At 33.0% G+C, this 25,333-nt stretch overlaps 1 long non-coding RNA gene across 1 annotated transcript; it reads left to right on the top strand.

Moving 5' to 3' along the window:
* Positions 1-1,387: 1,387 nt before the first annotated feature.
* LOC133182396 (uncharacterized) lies at positions 1,388-25,333 on the top strand. Its single transcript, XR_009720546.1, has 7 exons — positions 1,388-1,446; positions 8,307-8,416; positions 14,311-14,527; positions 17,441-17,546; positions 24,684-24,867; positions 25,051-25,164; positions 25,268-25,333. It is a non-coding gene; the product is annotated as an uncharacterized LOC133182396 (long non-coding RNA).

The raw sequence follows: 25,333 nt of genomic DNA, 5'->3' as shown, positions 1-25,333 counted from the left end.
TTGAACAATCTTGATGAAACTTTACAGAAATTATATTTAGAAACTTTAGGTGTGCAGTCAACATTCAATTTTTTCTAAATTTCTACCATTGCCATGGTAACGGACGAAAAGTGAAAATTCTTTAATTTCTATTTTCTCAGCAACTATGCAAGCAATCTTTTGGAAACTTTAAAGGTTTATTTCTTCTACTGTATCAAAGTGGTTTCCGCAAAAATTGGATTCGATTGCAGTAGGTCTATTGCTTCAGCCACCGGAACGAAGTCGAATTTTGGTTCACCTTAGTTTTGTCCTCGAGTGTTCTCAAAGATGGCTTTCAAAATCCAATATTTCATTTTCTCAAAGTTTGTCGCTGAAGCCAGGTAAAGAACATATGATTTAAGAAAAGTCGCGGTCACGTGACCACTGTATGCTGACAGATTCTTTTAAAAAAAATCATTTTTTCACTTTTTCCTCCGACATTTTTGTTATTTAATATATTTTTGTGAGATTAGTCTATCTACAGATTTAATACACATTTTTGCAGGTTCTTAGTACGAATGTCCAAAATCCTTGTACATACGTTTATGTCTGATTTTTTTTTTTATCAAACTATAAATTATTAACGTTGTGTTTATTATCTATATAGAAGTTGTCAAGTTACTGTAACTGAGTTATTGTAGTACATATTTGTTATGAGTGCAGAATAAACCTCTGGGATGAGGAAAAATGACAATTTGTTTATTTCTAACTTGTTAAACACTACAAATTATTCAATTTTTATTTTCATTTATGATCGCCAGAACTGTTGATTTAGTGTGGAAGCAGTTAGAGTTAACAAGGCGTGTGTTTCATGTGCTAAATAAACCTCCGATGGAGGTAAAGAGGACGGAATACCTTCTTGATGCCATTGCAAGAAGTTTATAGAAAAACTTCGGTTGTATACTCGTATTTAGCAAACTGGCGTTACTTTTTCTAAACGATTAATAAAAAGTATGTTTTTGATAAGTGTCGTTTTTCTCCGATAATTTTTTTTGTTGAGTAATGCTTTATTTTCACACGCAGTTTTCAAATAATATTCTGTTAACCAATAAATGTAAAGTCAAGAAAGTAATTGTACATGTTTACTTAACACCCCCCCCTCCCAACACACACACACACACACACACAGTGTGTTTGTAAGACCCCGATACTCACTACACGTACTAGGTAACACACCAGCAAGTCACTACATTTTGAAGAGTCACCACTTACACTCATGTAGTGAGTTTTCTAAAGTGTTGAAAACGGAATTTCGCACCGTATATTACCCAAAAAATACAAAATTGTTCATAGTGTGAGTTTCCGGTCTGAACGTGATTTTTTCCACACACATTTTCATGCTGCACCATGGCGTTTACACACTTTCCCGATGGATTTTTTGCGCATGCGCACGAGTAACTTCCGTGAAAATGGACATCAACAGTAAAAGTAAGTTATTAACAACATATTTTGACAATTTTTACATAGTACAAAATCCGAATTAACTGTTTTTGACATGTTTTATTATTATTTAGTCGCTTAAAGACCAGAGTACTGATAAAAAAATTATAACATGATTTTAACAGATTATTCTGTTAGAAATGACATTCAGTTAAGGATGTGAATAAAGTTGCACTTCTTCTAAGGATATTTTCTCTATTAATTGAAATAATTAACTTTAAAATAACGTACCGTGTTTAATGAAATTATTATTTTAAACTTTAAAATCAGTTTTATATGTTACATAACATTTATTAATATTGACTGAATTTCCTCGAAACTCCGACATTTTAAAGTAGTTTGTCAAAGGGAATGCGATTGCAAACAGATAAATTAATAAATTATAGGCCCTAAGTTTGTCTTTTGTGCACTTAACATTAGGGTATTGAAAAAAGTCATTGTGAGTTACTGGTTGTAAAAGTAGAATGAGGGATAATCCGAATTTCCTGATCAAGAATGATAAAAGTGGACTTACCTTTTCTTAAAAAAAAAAATGTTCAGTAAATAAACATATGTAAATTATTTTAGTTAAAACAAGTGAATTTGTTTTAGTGTTCTTTTATCCGTTTGTTTGGGGTTTTTTTTTTAGTGTTTTTTATCTGTTTTAAACAATTCATTTTAAATAATGTTGCCTTATCTAATGAGATTATTTCATCATCTCTAATGAAATTATTTCATCATATAATTTCACATTTTATATACCAGTAATTTGACTTTACCAGAACTTCCTGAAAGTTAAGTTTATTTGAAAGAATGAGTTTGATACAATTGCAAAATATTCAAGAGAAAAAAATAAAATTCTTTCATATTTGCTTTAAATTAAAGAACAAGTAATTAAAATAATTGTTTGCTTGTTTACCATCCCTTTGAAAAATTTTCTCTCGTACTGAGATGCCACCACTTACCGGTGGAGGGCCAAAAATTTAGACCTGTGCACCCATAAGCAATTATGGATTTTTTTCATGCCATCGCATACTATGAAACAGAAGCTCGGTATATACTGTCATCCAAAGGACCTGTCCCCATGTCCCGCAATGAGATTCGAATCCGCAATGTAAGCTGCGACTCCAGAGCAAATGCTATAACCACTGCGCATAGTATTAGTAATTAAAAAAGATAAATGTGAGTTAAATGGAAAGAATTTTCAAGCTTTCTTTATGCAAAAGGACGGGAGCAAAATAAATCAACATTTTTAGACTAACATTTTGCTTGGCTTTCGGTTTTCAGATTATTTCTGCTGCTGTAGGGTCAGTGCTGAGTTTTAGTAACTGAGATTCTTTAAATGTGATCATATTTACATGTAAAATTTGTTGAATCAATTTCATTTTCATTTATTAATTTTTTCCCTTATCTATTTATTCATTTTGCCATTCAATTGAATAGTTTTAATTTTATGACCAATAATGTGTTTTTCTATTTTTAACCCAATTCTTATCAATTAATTTTTCATTTGAACTGCCACCAGACAGGTTGTAACACTCCAGTTTTACACTGTTGTAAAAACTGAGCAAACTTGACTTAAACATGAGGTCTATTTGTTAAAATCTGTTAACCTTTACATGATTTAATATATTAATAACTACCGTAATGGTTGAGATTCAGTATCCCAAACACTGCTATCTAGAATACCATGGATATGTCGGTGTGATTTTGTGGTCCAACCATATATTATTTAAGTATATTATACTTTCATGTAACTTTGTTGAATCTGATTTGTCGAGAAACATTTGTTAAAAAACACTATTACCCACTGAATGATGAAGTCATGCCCTCCGGCATAGGAACAGTCAACAATGCTTGATGACGGGTGATATTCCAAAAATAGTGACTGCGCAGAATTTATGCACGCAAGGTTCACTTTTATATGTATTCGCATAAAACATTCAGCATAATATAATAAATATTGCATGTAGTTGAGTGTAACATTGAAAATTTTCACCCCAAGAAAACCATTGTCAACCAAGGCTGCACCTCGGTTGACAATGGTTTTCTTGGGGTGAAAATTTTCAATGTTACACTCAACTTCATGCAATATTTATATAATTTAACCCTCGATATCCTGAATCCTTAGGAATCTTGAAGTTCTTTCTCAGTAATATAAAGTTTGAGATTGTATTATATAAATACTGCATGTAGTTGAGTGTAACCATGGTAACATTGAAAATTTTCAGCCTTAGAAAACCATTGTCAACTGATGCACAGCCGAGGTTGACAATGGTTTTCTTGGGGTGAAAATTTTCAATGTTACCCTCAACTGCAACTACATGAAGTATTTATTATATCATACTGAATGTTTTATACAAATACACATTACAGTGAGTCGCCCGCGTGGCGCAGTGGTTAGAATGTCTGCTCTAGAGTCGCGAAGTAAGGAGTTGATCCTTACGTCGCGGGTTCGAATCCCACTGTGGGACATGGAGAGCAGTCCTTCGGATGAGACCGTATAAACCGAGGTCCTGTGTCGCAGTAGGTGCTGGCACGAAAAAGATCCCTCACTGCTCAATGGCCGTAAGTGCCGAGTATAGGACAAAATTTGCAGCTCTCCACCGGCAAGTGGTGGCGTCTCCATATGAGTGAAAAATTCTCGAGAGGGACGTTAAACAACATACAAACAAACAAACACATTACAGTGAACCTTGCGCGCATAAATTCTGCAGAGTCAATATTTTTTTGGAATATCACCTGTAGTCAAGCAATGTCGACTGTTGCTATCCTGGAGGGTGTGGCTTCATTATTCAGCGGGTAATAGTGTTTTTAACAAATGTTTCTTGACGAATCAGATTCAACTAATTTAAATGAAAGTATAATATTAAAAATTATGACTTAGTCGGCCTTTAATCTATCTAAGAGTACTACAATAAGTAAATGTTTGGGTTTTTTAATACATATAATACAATACAGAACAATGTGTTTGGATATAGCAAAGAGACCATTTCATTTATGCAATATGTTGTAAAAATGACAATTTTAAAAAAAATATCTTGGAAGGGGGGGGGGGTCCTGAATCTGCCACTGTTAATGTACCTGAAAGTGGTCAATAAATCACAACTTACTTAGGGAAGTCATTGATTACCAGTCTGATAATTAGTATGGGTTAGGAATTAACAAGACATATAGTATAGATTGAAATAGTAATACCTGCTTAACTGGGTTAGCAAAATAACAATGAAACTCCAAAAATTTTAAATACAGTCAAACCTTGATATTTGAGGATTCAAAATACCCAAAGAATAAGGGTTTGGGACTTCAAAATCCCTTCAACATATATCCATGATATTCAATATATCAGTGTCATGGATACTGAAGTTCAACTTAAGTAATTATTACTTGAAAACTTGATATGTTTATATACATATACACTATGCATATGCACTATATGTTTGTACTATATATATACACAAACTAATTCTCATTAATTAGGAAACAGCAATATGTTGTTATACAGATATCATGATTTATCGAGTTTGGTGATGCATTGAATTCGCACATTTTAGGGTAAATACAATGTACAGAGCTACAGTTTATTAGACTTTTTAATAAGATTTCTTGTCGCCTGCATGACGCAGTGGTTAGAGTGTCTGCTCTAGAGTCGCGGAGTAAGGAGTTGATCCTTACGTCGCAGGTTCGAATCGTGGAGACTGGTCCTTCGGATGAGACTGTATAAACCGAGGTCCCTTGTCACAGTAAGTGCTGGCTCAAAAAATATCCCTCACTCGCCCTGAGTGCTGAGTATAGGTCAACATTTGTAGCCTTACACCAGCAAGTGGTAGCATCTCTATATGAATGAAAAATTCTCAAGAGGGACATTAAACAACAAACAATCAATCAATCAACAAGATTTATTAACTGGAATGAAATCTATAAGACATCAGGCCTAAGGAAAAAAAACATGCTTGTATACATGTACCATTACTTGCTAATAAAAAATAGGGTTGATAGGTAAAATTTTGTTTTTATTTGTTTAAATTTTTTTTATAAAGGCATAAACATTGCAATTCATTTTTTTTAATAACAATTTGAAATTTTTGCAGAAAGATTGGAAATGACAAGGGTTAAAAACATGAAGAATGCTGAAAAAAAGATTTTAGGGAGTGCCAACTCACTTCGACATACATGTATCCCTGGTATTTGAGATATCAGTATTCTAGATAACAACCTTCATTAAAAGAAATTAAAATCTATAACAGGATATGAATGCCTTACCCAGGATAAATTTTGATGAAACAAGGAAAAAAGTATCAGGCTTCTATGGTTCAAAATCAGAGTAAAGGAGGAATGATGAGGTCAAGGTCAAAGTAAACTTTATAAAGGTTTGAAATATTATGACACAGTTGAATAACTCTCACCAATTTTGTGTTATTGTACATTTGATAGAAATATTATGAATACTTTCTTTAAAAAAAAGAGCTGTAACTAAAATAAATAGTAAGATTAATGATTAACAAAAGGAACAGGTCATAATTTGGACACAGTTGAAATGTTATCACCAATATGTGTCAGTGGAAGTGCATAGATAAAAATAAATTAAAAGATTTTTATAAGACTAAGCTACAAAATAAGGAATAGCGAGGTCAAGGTCAAAGGGAAGATCAAGATAAAAAAAACTGACATAGTTTATCAGTTCTCAGATATGTGTATAAATAAAAATATCTTGAATAATTTCTTTGAAATTGAACTAAATGCAGATTGAAATAGTTGGGTCAATATCATAGGGGTCACAATAAAAATTTCAGGACACATTTGAATACTTACCAACATGTGATAGTACACTGTATGTGTATTTGGATTAAAAAATTCTTGAACAGTTCCTTTAAAACTGAACAAAATGCAAAATGAAAAAGCTAAGTCAAGGTAAAAAAAAAAAATGGACACATTTGAATAGTTCTCACAATATATCATTGTGTGAATTTAGAAAAAGATATCTTGAATACTAAGTATTTCCTTTGAAAATCAGCTGAATGTTAAATTCAAGTGTAGTAAAGTCAATATAATAGGGAAAGTCAGACTTTCAGAGGATTGTTGGAAACATGCATTAAATAATAATTATTTCTGATTTAATTGTAATATTATTTTTTTTAGTTTTGAGGGTAGGGGAATCATATTCAACATTTTCTATTATATTGTCAATTTCTATCAGAGCCTTCCTATTTGTGGATTTTTTATGCACTGTACAGCAAATACCTGACCATCCTTAGATTTATTTACAACTTTTATGAGCCTATATAGCAGGCAACACACATGTTTTTTTCTTGGAACACTTTAGATAAACATACATATGTACAAGTAAATATTTTTTGGAAAGAATTTTCAGCATACAAAATAATGCAACATCCGCTTAATAAGTATATTTGGCTTCGTATTCTTAATTACTAGGATAATTTGAATTGCAATATCAATTACATTCAAGTTTCCAGAAATTTATAGTCCATGAATAAGAGACTAGGCAATATTATTCACCAGAGTGGGACCAGTGCATAAACATAGATTTATAAAGTCTTAAATAAATTGGTCCCATACCTTCCACTGCAGTGAAAGAATATATTTCCCGTCCACATTTTGTATGAAAATTAAATCAAAGTAAATTAAAGTTCATAAATACGCCTGTACATATATACAATATAATATGACCTTTAAATTTCTCCTTCATCAGCCATGTTGAGGCTGTGGTATAGATGGCTACTACTTGAAGGGTACAGACTCCATTCAGTTGCAAAATATTTGGTGATTTCCTTTTCTAAATGAAATATTTGGGAATTTTAAATGTGCATGATTTTGGATATCATGCAACCTGAAAATGTTTGAAAGTTGTATAAAATCTTACTTGACCATGACATTTTTTATTTCTAAGGAAATATGACATGGATTGTTTTTCTTGTAATACTAGCAGGGATATATCCACTGCAATTCAATCAAGGGTGTAAAGAGATTTTCCTCTGGTAAATTGTATTCTATACATCCTCAGAGGCTGAAGCAGCAAGCTAACTTGTAATACAAGATTTGATTGTATAGCAAGCCAGCTGGTGTAATTTAGTATGTACTATGTACAGCTTGAGCCGAAGGTTAAATATTGAGATGTCACAAGGCATAGTTAAAAAGCACTGGGGCCTTCTGCACACATGTATGGAATACAACACAGAGTAAATCCCCTACACCCTTGAATCAACCTCAAGGTGTATGGAATACAATCCAGGGTAAATACCTGTACACTCTTGACTAAAAGTATATTATATGCTTCTAACATACTGTCTAAATCTTAAATGTAGCATACTTTCTAAATTTAAATTGATTAATTAATTTCCTGATAATTTGATTGAATTGATTAATTTGACAGTTTTGCACTGAAGGCCAGATCTAAATTGCCCAAAAACTAGGAGGAACCTGTGATTTGAGGGTTTATTTCATGGTTTTGAATTACTATTCATGAGTCTTTTCTCATTTCATAATAAAATCAGGGAGCTTTACTAGGAGGGGGTTCGGGGGGGGGGGGGGCCAACTCCCCTTTTATAACCAAAATTATTCGTATAAAGATTAAGAAATTTTATTTTGCTGTTGCTAAATATTGCATTTATAATTTGTGTCCCAGGCCCTTAATCTTTAGACACCCTTCTGGATCCGCCACTGCCCTACAGTTACTGAGTTATATCAGGTCCCTGGTTATATAGATTATGTATGTAGGGTCTTTTGTTGTTAAAATGACTTGTCCCACCCTAAAATGGCCAAAATAAGTACCTTTGCCATCATACTTTGCAACTGTCCCACTCTAAAAGTCATAAATATTGCCTGCAAATTACAAGATTTTCATTTTTCAGAAATGTGCTGGTTACCGGAAGTTCACAAGAACCAGTTAAGCGAAGGTAACACCCTACAACATGAACATGAACTGATCACTGAGACTGCATTGCGTATGAAAGACAGTTTTGTAAGTATTTGTAAGCTTTAAAGTATAAAAATCTTCTCTTGTTACTTTTGAAGATGGAAATTTAGAAGATGCTTGAAGTTCATCGTATGTACTGTGAACTTTGGAAAGTTGTCACTTAATTGAGAAAATTCGAAGGTATCGGGTTCGTTCGCCCTATCTACCTGTTCGCACGAGTCCGTTCGCGCAAGGTCCGTTCGCCATTATTCTTGTTCGCCCTATATCTTGTTCGCCCTATTATATATACAGTAAATAATAAATATCAACATTTATTATTAATTTTATTCAATATTTTACGACTTGGCGTTTTTTTTTTCCAAATGTTACTACAGAATTTTTTTTTATTTACCGTAATCTTCAAATTTGATATTTATGCCCTTTACATGCTTAATTGATTTAATTATAATTAATTATGTCACTGTAAGTTTTGAAAACAATTAAAGGACTGAGACGTTAATTTCTGTTGGTCTGCCGGGTCTTTGATAGGACAGGTATTTATAGTGTGACCACATGCATACGTCTGTTGTCTCCCGTGTGCAATTTATGTACCAATGTACATACAATTTATTTAAAAAATCCATTGGTTCATTATTCAACTTTCTGCAATATAAATAAGACGAACGGACCCTGTGCGAACAAGTTTTAGGGCGATCGGACTCTGGGCGAACGGGAATGAGGGCGAACGGCGTCAAGGGCGAACAAGTTTTAGGGCGAACGAACATACAACCAAATTCGAACTAGGTCAGTTGTATGTGTCAATTTTTCGGAAAGATATTCTCTATAGTGCCCGTTTTATTCATTTTTTATACACGTACAATGAACACAGTTGGGCCTGCATTACAGTCTATCCTTGTTTGGGATTGGGAAACACAGAAAAGTTACAGTGTCTGTTTACGGGTTTTTGGTCAACTCATATGATCGTATCTAGGTCAGATCTTCTCCTACAAGTAAGAGCCTCGGTTAAACGTCCCTACGCTCCCTTATATACCTCGGATCGCCAAGTCAAAAGTATATCGCCGTGAACCTCTAGCATGTTGAGTAGATCAGATCAAACCCAATAGGTCAACTCATATTAATGAAACGACAAAATTCGTAACCAGGAGAATTGTTACAAGCTGACTCCCCTATATAAATTGATGACAACTCGTAACTTAACAATATTAACAACTTATTACCCCTTTTGAGATAAACATGGTGAAATACGGACCCAAGACTTGGTCTACGAGGTGAACTGACCTGACCATAGATAGAATGTTCTATTGTTAAAATGATAAATGTCCTACGGACCCTGCTTAACGATAGAATGCATTTCGTGTATTGTCTGTGTAGCAAAGAAAATACGGGAGATAACTCTAACTTAGTGCATTTACTATGAAAAATCCTGAGAGTTCTGAATGTCAACATGGTGTGTAAATTTGAAACGAGTAAAAAATGTTGGTGAAAAAGTGTTGAATTCTTCCATTATATGGATTTATTTAAATTTTTAGATGAAAGGTATTTACAGTCTCAAAAAGGTTTGTTATGATTAATTTGACTGTTATTTCCAATGCAACTTCATTAATTTTCTCCAAAATCATTTCAGAGCGATTCTGTAATTTTCTGCTATATTACTGGTATAGGGGAGGCATTCTAACTGTAGTGAGGGCCTGTCCCAAGACACAGTTAGATTATTCTAATTAACCTGACCAAGGCCACATAGTGGCCGAGGTCAGGTCTGGTTAGCAAGTCGTTCATGTCAAGGGTCCTTCTTTTCACCATGTGGAACTCATATGGGGTATCAATTGTTTTATTATACCGATAAGAAAATTATATATTATACACTTGAGTGCATGATATTGCATTACATTACCAATGTTTTTTGAATGGGATCTTGATTCGCTTGTGAAGTTGTTTATGCTGACTTCTGCAAGTCATGTAAGTTTTTGCATAATGATTTACTGATTAAAACAATTTTTGATTGACAGTAACATGCATTAAATTGTTATGCCCTGTTCACACGGAGAGTTTAATTCACAGTAAATTAATGCGAAGTAAATAATGTGAATTAAAATAATGCGAATTAAATTGTGTTCACAGCTAATGTGAAGTAAACTAATGGGAATTAAAATTTTATTTCTACAGTAAGGCTATTCAGTAAGGCTATTATGACATCATTTTCAAATCAAGTCACTTTATGCGCAGCAAACCCATATTACATTCTGTCGTAGTGTCTATGCACATTTCAGTGATTAACATAATTTTTCTTTGTTTTCCACTAAGAAATATTATTTAGCATAAGTATCCATATCTGTCCACAGACATGTGGCCATTGTGCCATTACGCATGCGTCAAAATTTAATTCGAATTAGCTTCGCTTAGCATTCACACGGAGCTAATGCGAAGTAATTTAATGTGCAGTTAATTAATTTGAATTAAACTAATTCGCATTAAATTCCCTGTGTGAACGCGGTTCAAATTTAATTCGCAGTAACTTATGTTTAATTTGAATTAAACTCTCTGTGTGAACAGGGCATTATAATTGTAGGTAACTTTTACTGAGCAAAATGAAAATCTGGTGCAGAATTTTACTATAAAGAAGAGCCAAGTCTGCATTTCCTGGAATTGAATTGTAACAAAATTTTCAAATGAATAAACAAGTAAATTTTTTGACTTATAGGCCCTAGATCTGTTGTATTCCATATCATAAACAGACAATGCAAATTTTATAACACACTTTTTTAACGTATAATCATTATTCTATGCATTAAGTCAGGGATCTATATTCTAACGGGATAGGCATCTCCTTCAGTGCCATGTTTACTCGCCCAAAACGTCACACACAACACTACAAGTTTTTCAAACTATGTTTATTCTCAGTAAAAAATTTGTTTTCTGATAAATGTAATCTGTTCTTTTTGTTTATTGGAATGGATATTTAATAAATTTTAAAGTATACGTTGTAAAATAATCTAAATGTAAAGCAAATTACCACCAAATTTTGCAATTCTCGGCCGATCAGGGGCATGTGTTGATTTAACATGTTTAAGTGATTCAAATTAAGAGATAGTTATGGGATATTCCAAATTATTGACTCAATGAAATTGAGCCTATGATATTATCTGAAAGAAGAACAGAGGTCAGTATATATATATATATATATATATATATATATGTATATATATATATATATATATATATATATATATATATATATATATATATATAATTATAATAGTAACTTGATCCGAAGAGCCGTATCATGTCAAGTTGACATGCATGGATCATCAGATCAAATGAGACACGAAGTGTCGAGTTTGATCTGATGATCCACGCCTGTCAACGAGACGTGATACGGGTCTCAGGATTAAGTTACTGTTATAATGATAAATTTATTATATACCCCTTTACAACTAGCAAAATATAATGAAATGAAACTTTTAGGATCAATTACATAACTTTTATCCGTTAAGCAAACCATTTTATCAAGGAACTTTTTGATCCGTGAGAATAAAAACAGCATTTATCTGTGTCAACTCAAAACCATATATGTTTGTATGTTAACATGTTAAGATTTGAATTGCCTTGGGTACGACTTGACTACGGCCATACGACATTGGGTGGCAGGGGATAGTTTCATACTATAGTACGCGCTGTCAAATTTCTTTAAAAACTGAGGTATCCCATGATTGATGTGATATTTTATGTAGAAAAATGAATAGAATAATTATGGGATACATGTACATGTGCAGTGTAGCAGAGCTTGCTGAGAAAAATGATGTGCATCATGTAGGTGTCACTATGATGCTTAGCATATATAGAGTTGTAAATGAGAAACTAAGACATTTGGTCAGTTGCAGAGGAAATTCAGCTGAAAAGCAGTGGTGTGCATCTCAGAGGGAAGGTGAATGGCCCCAGATCAATTGGTGAATTTTCATTAGGGCATGCATTGTTCTACAGAATACTGGGTGTTTTATCCTGCTCGATCGGGAATGGGATGGGCTGTATAGGTGCGACAGCGGCCCAAATCTTGGAAAAACAAGCCAAAATCTTTGGAGACCTCCAAGTGCATTTTCGGTACATGTGCACTTTAATATGTAGGTTACATGTTATATGTTGACACATTTTTTGAGTTATAGATATATGAAGTGCAATTAATTAGCACCCAAGAAACTGCCCCAAACTATCTGTTTTTATTGACCTCATGCATATGCCTACCACCTCGGCACATGTTTGGCATTGAAAAGAAAAATTATCCCCTGCCACCTTGATAACAGATATGTGGAAATTAATTTTCTGTTTTTAGAACTTCATGGAGATTTGTCATCTATTACAGCAAGTATTTAGAATAAAATATATTTAAACCAAAATCATTTTTTAATGCGAACTTTTAGAGATCAAAGAGCGAGCCTAGATAATTAATTAGAATTTGTTAGTATGGTATTTCATTGTACATGTAAGGCCATTCCAAGTTTTTTCTATGTTTAGCGTCCGTGTGTGCCTTGGTTTTTTGACATCCCTTATCAATAAAAAACAAAAAACAAACAAACAAAATCAGGAGTCCTGAAGTTGTTTATTCTGGTCGAAATCACTGAATTCTGTCAATTTTTGTCTACAATATGCCATATTTGGAATATTTTAAGCATTTAATACCTTGATTTTGCTGAAGAATAAATATTTCTACAAGAAAAATAGATTAATGGAATCATATCCTTTGAATGACATCATTTTTATGACTATAATGACTTGTGTTTTACTTTTTGGTTTGTGTGTTTTTTTGCGAATAGGTAGGGAGGTATTTGAAAGATGGGTGGACGCTAAACATAGAAAAAACTTGGAATGGCCTAAGGTAATATTTTCCATGCGCATCAATTTCATAAATCTGTGGTGCAGCCATGCAAAATGACTTGATATTTTGGAGTTAGGAACCACATCAGAGGAAAAGTTTGTTGCTTTGCCAGTGGATGTTAATATGTTGATTGGTGGCTCTGATTTTATTAGGTCACCTGAGTCACTCAGGTGACCTATTGCTACATGTATCTGTTTTCATTCAGGTGACCTATTGCTACATGTATCTGTTTTCATCTGTCGTCATGAGGGTGTGCGTCTTGCGTAAACTTTTTACATTTTCAACTTCTTCTCAAGAACCACCTGGCCAATTTCAACCAAACTTGCCACCAAGTTACCCTGGGGAAAAGTTATTCAAGTTTGTTCAAATGAAGGGCCACACCGTCTTCCAAGGGGAGATAACTAAGAATTAGTGAAAAATTAATGGCATCTTTTAAAAATCTTCTTCTCAAGAACCACTGGACCAGGTAAGATGAAACTTACGTGGAAACATCTTCAGGTAGTGTAGACTCAAGTTTGTTAAAATCATAACCCCCAGGGGTAGGGTGGGGCCACAATGGACGATCAAAGTTTTACATTATAGGAATACATAGGAAAAATCTTTAAAAATTTTCTTCTCCAGAACCACAAGGCCAAGAAAGATAAAACTTATGTGGAAACATCCTCAGGTAGTGTAGATTCAAGTTTGTTCAAATCATGACCCCTGGGCAGGGGTGTGCAATTACAAAAACTAGTTACTAGCCTAGGCTAGTGGAAGTAACAAAGTTACTAGCTCGAGGTTGACAATCATCACTAGCCCATTAACTACTGAAAACAATACATGTATAAGTATAACAAAAAGGTAAAAAAAAAAAATCATTGAAGTTGAAATAAATAAAACAAATAATGGTTTGCGCTATGTTATTGTCAGGTACTTCTCCCTATTTTTATCGAATATAATTGTCACTTAAACGACTGGCGATAGCAACACACAATACATATATGTTGAAAAGAATTAAAGATTACGATTTTACAACAAAGTTAATTCGTACATTAATTCAGTCGATGTAAATATACGTATACTTTCGTTTCAGATTTACTAGCCCGACAGGCTAATGCAGTATAGATTTATGATAGCCCAACCTCTAAAATTGGTAGCCCTGGGCGTTGGGCGATGGTAATTGCACACCCCTGCCCGGGGCAGGGCGGGTCACAATGGGAGATCAAAGTTTTACATGGGAATACATTGGAAAAATCTTCTCCAGAACCACTGGGCCAAGAAAGATGAAACTGATGTAGAAACATCTTCAGGTAGTGTAGATTCAAATTTCTTAAAATCATGATCCCCGGGGAGGGTGGGGCCATAATGAACAATGAAATTTTTACATTGGAATACGTAGGAAAAATCTTGAAAAAATTATTTTCTCAAGAACAGCAAAGCCATGATTGGTTATATTTACATGGAAGCATCCTCAGGTAATATAGAGTGGGGCCACAATTTATGATCAAAGATTTACATATGAATACATAGGAAAAATCTTTAACAATCTTCTTCTCAAGAATAGCAAAGCCATGATTTGTCTTATTTATATGGAAGCATCCTTGGGTAATGTAAATTCAAATTTGTTCAAATCATGACCCCCTGGGGTAGGGAGGGGACACAACAGGTGATCAAAGTTTTAGTTAGGAATATATAGGAAAGATCATTTAAAAATTTTCTTCTCAAGAACAACAAAGCCATGATTAGTCATTTTTATACAGAAACATCTTCAGGTGCTGTAGATCACTAAATTTTCGGGACACTTAATTTTCGCGAGATAGTCACTGACTCCTTATTAGCGAGACAGAATATTCACGAAATGTGTTTGCTGTATATAATCTTTAGGAATACTAATATAAGCGAGAATGAAATTTTCACGAGCACACTGTCTCACGTAATTACGCAAAAATAAAGCTCTTGTGAATAAAAAGGGTTTTACAGTAGTGTAGATTCAAGATTATTCAAATTATGACCCTCGGAGGTAGGGTGGGGCCATATTAGAAAATAAAACTTATAGGAAAAAAATCTAAATGGGGGACAGATTAGAACTTAATTTATGAGTTGTTACTGAATATTAGACTAATTATTTCGATGATCATGATCATCCTATTTTTCTTGCTTTTGGGCAACAAATTAAGGTTCTTCTATCAGTTTATTTTATACTCTGTGGATCCTCTATGGATTGTTGTTTTATACTCACGTGACCGTTAAGGCCCTTGGGCCTCTTGTTATATGATACATCATGGATATCATTTAATTTCGATGACGAATACCAAGAGTGCAGACTGCAATGAACTTACAAACTAGAAAATCAGGCTTTCTTGCATTTTGTGGGGCCAGCCAAATGGCGCAGTGCACATTTTACACTAATACAGTGGCTATACAAGCTATAATTTGGGTCCATTAAAAATGAATTTGTAAATTTTTTTATTTGTTTACCGAATAAAATTATGAAAATGTTGTAAATCACACTTGAAATTGAACATGTGATTTAGATGGCAAATCATAATTATTGATTTTCGTTTGTGTCGGCATCCCGGTTAAAGTTTTAGGAGCAAGTCCATTCCCAAGTAACTATAAGCTGTACCTGCACCCAACTTACATGGATGATGCATCTAGGGATGGACAATACTAGACTTGCTTCAGATACTGGATCTGACCTAAATTTTTCTAGATGAGTGACCAGGTTAAAGTTTTTGGAGCAAGTCCATGTATTTCCAAGTAACTAAGCCCTACCTGGACCAAAGTTGCATGGAGGATGCACCTAGGGATGGACACTACCAGACTTGCTTTGGATGCTGGATCTAACCTTTATTCTCCAGATGAGTAATTATTAGCCTTACCAGAACCAAACTAGCATGGAATGATGTATCTAAAGATGGACACAAGAAGACTTGCTTTTGATGCTGAATCTGACCTACATTTTTCAGATATGTGACCAGAGTAATGTCTTTGGAGTAGCTCTATCACTATATGACATGTTATGACTAAACTTGCATGGATGACGAAACTAGGGATGGACACTACCAGACATGCTATGGATGCTGGAACTGACCTACATTTTTTTTATGAGTAAACAGTTTAAGTTTAAAGTTTTTGGAGCAGGTCTATTCCCATGCAACTATAAGTCCTACCTTAACCAAATTTACATTGATAATTGATCTCACACAATATTGGTACAAGATTTACCTTACTTATAGATACACATTCATTAAGCTTTGTAATCTTTGATTAACTATGTTTATATGTTGATAAAAAAACTCAATAAACAGTTAAATTTTTTGTAAAAAGTATCACTAGTCAACCAAGAAACTTGTTTTCCCTTAGATTGAACACAAGTTTTGGTGGTCATTTGATTACAGGCAAAGAATTGATTAAAATTTTAAAAAAATCTTCTAATATTTGGTCGATAAAATATTTCAGGAGGGATCATTTCAATGACAAAACGAAAGGTTAACAATGGTTTTCAAAAGGGTGTCAATTTCATTTGTTATCCTCCAAAACAGGCACCATTTATATAGTATGTTATGAATTAAAGCTTATGTATTCCCTGATCACATCTGTTTTCAGAGAAGACAAATGTCACCTTCGTCAAAAGCAGATTTTTACTGCCAGGCTGGCTTTGACCAAAAAGGATTTGAGATCAAATTTATATCAGACTATAAAAATAAGTTTATATTATTAATTTACTCTCAACGTCTGTGGTTTTGTTTTGTAAAGTGGATGGATGTAGAAAGAATAATATTGCTTGAATTTCATATTTTTTCATTACATGATTATAATTTTATATGCTCTTAATTTATAGTTTTGTGCAAAAAAGTTAAAATCCAGATTGATCTGTATTTAAATCTAAGTTTGTATATTTTTTCCAAAAAATATTTTTTGTATAATTTTTAACATAAATGATGTTTAAACAAATTGGAAATACTGGGACTGATTCTAGAATAATCCCCTAGTTACAATATGATGTCACACAAAGACACATTTAGCAGAAGACTTATACCTGGAAAATAAGATCTCAGAATCTGAATTGATAAATTTTTTTGTAATATTTTGTGTCTATAAGTAAGTCTTTTATTGAACCTATTTGACCAAAGTGAGCATCGTGGCCCTTGGGCCTCTTGTTTGAAGACAGTTTTAATTTTTAAAAGGTGATGTTGAATCTAAATGCTTTGATGTTTTAGACATCCAAACAGCTAGCTCAGATGTGGAAGTGGAATCGGACCCTTTTAGTCGGGAATTCAACGGGAAATTCATTTGACAGTGATGATGATGATGAGATTAATTCAGGTAATATGTATAAATAAAATTATACAAGTTGTACTACCCAGTCTGCTGTTAAGCTAATTTCATGATAATGTCATAAAGAGGGATTTAATATTTATCATGTTTATTCACATGTTTTTGGACACAAACTATTTTTTTTATGTAATGCCACCATCAGTATCAATACTTCATAAAGATAGGCTTCACTCAGTCTGACTATTAAGCTAGATTTATAATAAGGTTATGAACAAGGATATATTTTCATCAAGGAGCAGTGGTCTAGCTTCCACTTGTTGCAGTGTCTCCTAAATTGTGCACATCATTGAAGAACCATTTATAAAATTTTTAAATCAATCAGCCAGAACATTGTTATAGCAAACATGCTTAAAATGAATTTATATGCTTACATTGAAGTGATTTCCTTCCCCATAGATTTAAAAGTGTTGTAAATGGAAAGTTTATGTTTAAAAAGAATTAAATATTTTGGTCCCCGGCTCTTTGCTATTGTAAGCATGTTTTACTGTATTATTCCCTGTTGTTTGAATAATTAATTTATCTTCATTTTGTGTGATGCCATTTTAACCATATCTACTAGTGTTGTCAATGAGTACCTGGTTTACTGGTTAATCGGCGAACAGTGCGAGTATCAGATAGTAAAACTGCTACTCAGTTACTCGGATATATAGACAAAAGTAGAAAAGAAATGTTATTTTGTTCAGAAATGAATGTACACCTCTACCATTTTATTTACCGTTATTTAACGTTAGACTTGATCTAGCGTTTCACAAACATGACCGATTTGTTTTGATAACACTTAGTTTTCACAGTTTATCTAATTGATGGCTTTGATTGCCAAGCGGTATACAATGTAGAAAACCTGGGTTAATTATAATTAACTTACTTATACTGTGCAAGTCAGCGGTACAGGATTAATTTTAAACAAGATGCCTCCACAGCCATCAAAAGCATAGATTCCGAAATGTTTTAAAAGAATTTAAATCTGAAAGGTGTAAAATATGTAAAATGAAATTAACATACACAGAAACAAAACTAAAGTAACATTATATTTAGGACATCCGCAAAAATTGCCAACTATCACAGGATATTCAAGAACAAATTCATTTAGAAGCTTTATTTTGTCTTTTTGTAATTAAAAATAAATAAATGAAATGCATCTACAGTGCATTTGCATTTGATATTGGCCAGTATGTAAATGTTAAACATGGAAATTGTAATGACGTTACATATATTACAGTTATTATTGAATACATACCATGAGCAAGGATGTTTAAAGGTCTAAAAAAAAATCCATCCGTGTAACCGTTTACTTGATCGGAAAAGTAAGCGAGTAACCGGTTACTAAAAATTGTCCGATTTGACAACACTAGTATCAACACATAATTATAAGATTGGATGCTGCTCGGTTCGGATGGCCAGAGTCATTTTTATGACATAATTGAAGACATATTACTGGCATTTTGTTTTTCTCACATTACTTGAATTCTTGGTTGTCTACAACAAAAATATTTAAATTGATATTTGTAACAGAGATTTAATTTGCAAATTTAAAAATAATGTTACAGTAGTTAAGAACTGGAATTAGTATAAAAGTAAGAAAAACTGGTATACATAGCTAACACAATGAAGCATCAGCAAAGTATTGAAATTATGAAGAATAAGAATCAGAGTGAAATGTATTGAGCATGGATATGAAAAGTGACATACTGTTATGAATGAGATTGAGTGGCCTTTTGCTTTTCTAGTTAAGGATTTTCCAAAACACTGATTGATTTGTATTTGAGAATAAATTGTAGTATTCTTATGAGATGCAAATCCAATTTAAAAGCTTCATCAAATTAAAGACAGACTGAATTATATGTCAAAAGAATGTGAAATGGCATTTCATTTTGAAATAAAAACATGATTTCAACTCAGAAAAACCAATGGGGTACAAAGTAAACAAACTGGAGTGACATACCTAGATTCTCTCTAATGGTCTAATACATGTATGTTTAATTTGGGATGATTATTTTGATTCCTTCATTCCATAGCAACATTGATGTGAAGCCAGCAATTATTTTCATGCCACGTACAGTATCTAATAATCTCTGCATTAGTCACATACCTCAGTATTTGTGTCAATGTTTTGAGTTTCTATCTTTAACTTTAAAATTTATCACGCAGATGTAGTGAATTTCCATGTCAGAGGACAGTAATTGCACATGTAGTGATTTTCCTTCCCAGAGTATATTATTTACACACACATGTAGTGAGTTTCCTTGCCAGAGAACATTATTTACACATATGTAGTGAGTTTCCTTGCCAGAGTATATTATTTACACACATGTAGTGAGTTTCCTTGTCTGTTTAAAATTATCACACACATGTAGTGAGTTTCCTTGCCAGAGTACATTATTTACACAGATGTAGTGAGTTTCCTTGCCAAAGTACATTATTTGCACACATGTAGTGAGTTTCCTTGCCAGGGTAAATTATTTACACTCATGTAGTGAGTTTCCTTGCCAGAGTACATTATTTACACATATGTAGTGAGTTTCCTTGCCAGAGTATATTATTTACACACATGTAGTGAGTTTCCTTGTCTGTTTAAAATTATCACACACATGTAGTGAGTTTCCTTGCCAGAGTACTTTATTTACACAGATGTAGTGAGTTTCCTTGCCAGAGTACATTATTTACACACATGTAGTGAGTTTCCATGCCAGAGTACATTATTAACACACATGTAGTGAGTTTCCTTGCCAGAGTATATTATTTACACTCATGTAGTGAGTTTCCTTGCCAGAGTGCATTATTTACCGAAATGTAGTGAGTTTCCCTGTCTGTATACATTTATCACACAGATGTTGTGAGTTTCCTTGCATTGGTTTATTTTCATTTTCGATCAATGTTTGGAATCAGCTTCTGTTTCAATGTTATCGATTATAATAAGACACCAGATTTCTACTTTACAAAGCATAATTTTGAAATTTTAAATTCAAAAGTAATGCGAATCTTTTATCAAGTATATTTTTAGAATCTACACACCTAGCTTAATTAAAAATCAAAACAAAAAATGGGGGTTAATGTGCTTCTCTTAGCGCTATTGAGCATTTAGTTTGACTTTTTTGCACTGTAAATACAGATAAACTTCGGTATCTCGACATCGGATATGTCGACAACCTGGGATATGTCAACATCCTTCCGCGGTCCCGGCAGTATTTACTATATAAATGATTTGCAAATACTCTGATATGTCGACCTCGGTAATGTCGACAACCCGGGTTATCTCGACGTATATTCACAGTCCCAAGAGCAAAATTTACCTGGTATATGTCGACATCGGCAATTTTCTGCTCTACTGAACCTAACTGTTTGTCTGATAGGGTCGCTCGTCATGCACGGACGACTCCGGGTATCTCGACGTCATCAAAGTTTCACACCTTTCACACCCATGTTTTGACTGCACGCTGCTTAATTAATTCTATAGACTGTGTTTGTAGGTGAATCCCAAGCCCCTTCGGCGTCTTTGATAAGTTAATTGAGCTTGGGTAATATCATTGCTAAATCTACATGATTCTGCGTAGATGTACAGACTGTTATTTATATCGAAACCTAACTATTAAATTTGAAAAAGATAACTAAATTACAATGAATAACAAACACACTGAATAATTCAAACTAAGGAATTAAAAAAATGTTTTAATGATAAAATGTATTCAACAGGAAATAATCCAATTAATGACATGATTGACCGAATCAGCGTAATTCGTGTATCTGTAACATCACTACGTTAGTTTAGATACTCAAATCTTTTTAAAAAAATTAATTTTAATGTACACTAGAAAAAAATAATCGGCATTTAATTTTTTTTTACCGTATATCGGATGTCGACTTTATACGGTTCGAAGTTTATAGAGCGCATTTCGTATCCTGTTCTGACGAAAAGGCAAGTTACATCCAAATGCAGCTCAATGCTGTAACTTTGTACTGAAACTTTGTGAATTTGGAAAGATTTCGATAAAGAACACGTTTTATAATAACTTCTTAGATTTTTAATAAAAATAGAGGGAATTCTGAAATATGATGAGCTACAGTCTATATTAAAGTCATGTACATATAATGAGCTTGTCTGTTTTGGTATGCAATGAAATCTTAGATGTCAAGTCTCAATTCTGATATCTCGACACCTCGGATATCTCGACATTTTCCGATGGTCCCGTCGATGTCGAGATAACGAAGTTTACCTGTACATCTTACACATAAATCAATTTTTAAAGTTTTTCCTCCATTATTTTTTTGAAATAAATTATGGGAACAAACACAGTCTTATTTCACCTTGAATAGGTGTATTAAAATTTGTGACAACAAAAAATTTTCAAATTACTTCGCAAGTTCAATTATTTGACCTTTTTGCACTCAGAAAATATTTTTCTGGCATTAAAAAATTTAACAAGCAATAAAATATCTCGAAAGTAATGACATTTTACTGAATTTAAGAAGAATGGTTAAAAGTATTTTAGATATTCAGAAAAGAAAATTAAAAGTGGGGGTCTGTGATGTTAATTTTTAGATACTACCAAAATAGTGCTAATTTTAAGCTTAATTTAAGATACGGCTATTTTTTCTTGATTTTCACAATATATTTGCTATACTTATCAAATATAATAATAGAATTCATGATATTTTATTTGATATATAATTTAGGACCAGCATAAAACAATTCATGGCTCAGAATAACTCTGTGGGTAGGCTGCATAGAAAAATAGGAATCCAAACTTAACATACTTTAAATACTTTGAAGGAGAAAGAAATGATCATTTTCTTCTAAAAAACCTTCCGCCACAAAATATACTGTACGTGTACATAAATTGGCGTATTCAAAATTTAGCGAAATCACTGGGTTTTGAGGTGTTGGTGACATCATGAATTAGCGCTATAAATGTCTGTACCGTATATTGTATTTATAAATGATTTCTTAGTGGTATTCATGAATTAGCGCATTGTTGTCTGCGCCAAGGGCCCCCTAAAATATGAAGCCTGCTTTTTTAAGTACACATACAGTAGTTCCTCACTTAATGCTTTTGGTATGGAGTTTTAACTGAATATATTTTAATTGGTATTGTAGAATCCAAATTTATTGTAAGAACTAAAACATTATGCAAAAGTGGAAATACAGGTTAAGACAAAAATCTGCTCAAAAGCTCAGGAGCATTTTACTTCTTCTGGAGAACCACTTGGCAATTTTAATTTGTTCAAATGAATGGTGACCAACTTTTCAAGGAGAAATAGCTATGAAACAGTGAAAATTTGATTCATATAAAAACCTCCTTTTTATAAACCATTGAAACTTATGTGGAAGTGTCCTGACATGGTAGAGATTCAAGTTTGCATGTTCAAATCTGACTTAATGGGGTAGGTGGAACCAGTACAGGGTTGTGGTTAACTTTTGAAACCTTAGGGGCCATGTGGGCTCCTAACTTTTCAAATTTTACGGGCCCACAATGTGATCCACGGGCCCACTTTATATGCAAATTAAAAATAAGAACACAAAAATCCTAAATGTTTCTAATTTTTTTTTATCGTAGTATCTATATGTTCGCAGTATATGGATTTTTGTCGCGTTTTCTCTTTTCTAAAAACTTTGATCCAATAATATGTTCATTAAATTTAGTAGTATTTAACCTTAACTTAAACAACTTAAGCATCTATGGTTTTACAAGGGGGCATATTAAATAATAAATTACAACCTGTGATCAAGTTGATCCCGATCTTTTATTATGTGCATTTGACACGGTAATTCAAATTCTATCTGTGAATAACTAGTCCAATGGCGTGTGTGACAACCATAGCCAATTGTTACAATATTTCTATTAGAACAATCTCAAAGATTTGCTCTCGTATCATCAAATTTAACAGAGATTTAACCGCTTCGATAAATCGCCATTTTTGATCTCAGTTACATGTTTGAATAATGCAACACAAATAATCTAAGTTAGTAGAGTGTTTTCTTAAAAACTGAAAGTACATAAAATAAAACTGAAATGTGATTATGTTCCGGTAAAAATTCGTTCGCCATGTGGGCGACCAGATTTTTAATATCTAGTCGCCCACCGCAAATTTTACTTGCATTTGCGAGTGGTTATCCACAACCATGCAGTATGGAATCAATATTTTTTTTACATCAACATATAAAAAAAAATGTCATAATAAGATGCAGTCATAACATGGTAGTTTGTTCAATTGTCTTTTTGTAATTAAAAATAAATAAATGAAGTGCATTTACAGTGGGGTAGGATAGGGCTACAATGAGGGATTGAAGTTTTTCATTGGAATGTATGTCACAACAGGACATTGATTAGTGATATTAATGTCCTAGCTGTTATCCTCAGAAAGTGCTGTACAATTTTTTTCCCAATCATGGTTCCTTAGAGGTACCCGTAGAGTGGCACAACAATAGTGGATTAAAGTTTTTTGTGGGAATGTTTAAAATAAAAAAGAAATGGAACTTTTTTTTAAATACAATGTATTTTGTGATAAAGAACAAACAGCAGCATTTTTTTTTCTTCCATAACTGGTACCATTGAACAGAGCCATTCCACCAAAAATGTTAATTATTCCTAGTTTGAGAGCATTAATATTTTTCATAAAATTTTGAATTCATCTATTTTTATGAGGAAAAAATTGCAAAATGCTAAGTTCAAAATCTTTGGGATTGGTATTTTGACTACTTTGTATGGACATTCTTTAAATAGTGCACTGTGCACAAATTTGGTTGAGAATGCACATTTAGTTAAGTATTTTAGTATATCCCTATTTGTTCAACCTATATATACTGTCCTGTCTGTCCACTTTATTTTGCAAGTCATCTAAATATTTAAGTGGTAGCCAAAGAAATTCATTTTCAGGTGATTGATTAGTTTTTGTAGATGTGTATGAATTTTGATCTCTCCCCTGAAGCTAAGCTGAAGTGAAGTGATAATTCTGTTGAACATGAATTGTTAGATATCAAATGAATTCCAAACTTTAAGACTTCGTTTCAATACGAAGGGATATGTTAAGATTCGAGCATTGATTGGTGTATACAATTAAAAGAATGTCTTTGTGCTTGCATGATGAACTGGGTTGAAAAATTTTGAAAATATTAAATGTTTCCCTCAGCTTGTTGTGATCCTCCTGGACATCCAAGTGTTTTCGACATTGATGAAGATTTTGTCACTCTCTCTCTTGGACCAAACCAAGAAATGATGGTTTTAAGAAGATTATAGGATATGTCATAGAATACGAAGACCCCACCACTGGAGGCAGGCTAATGACTACCCAGTAGATGAGTGTGTTTATGAGGGTGAGTAACTGATTACTTGTTGACACATGTATCTTTCTTATGAACTAGTAAGTGGATTTACATGTCCTTTTGTTGCATGTAATTAGTATATTATGGCTGAAAACTGTGAAAAGATGTTTTACAAAAGTGATTCTTGAAATTTGTTTTGTTTACAAAACTTGAATTTGAGAATTTTTTCATCAGTGTAGGGATTAAAAAAGGACAAGGAATACAACTTCCACATACGGGCCAAGAATCTTGAAGGTTTTAGTGAGTCTAGTGATGTGATTGGTCCCATAACTCCCAAGCCCAAATACAGTAAGTATATTTGAAAAAAATTATAACATTTTAAAAAACAATTACCATATTGTACTTTAATTTCAATTATTTTTTCTTTCACATTTTTAAACTTTTATTTTAGCAAAGGTTTTGCCACCTGGTGTACCAGAGGCTGTCAACAATTCTATAATGGTGGCTGTAAAATTAC

This window comes from Saccostrea echinata, unplaced genomic scaffold (genome assembly GCF_033153115.1).
Source record: "Saccostrea echinata isolate AGI-Se365-2 ecotype Australia unplaced genomic scaffold, CSIRO_AGI_Sech_v1 ptg000009l, whole genome shotgun sequence".
NCBI lineage: Eukaryota > Metazoa > Mollusca > Bivalvia > Ostreida > Ostreidae > Saccostrea > Saccostrea echinata.
Note: the sequence above shows the minus strand (reverse complement) of the source record. Positions and strands in the feature narration are given on the sequence as shown.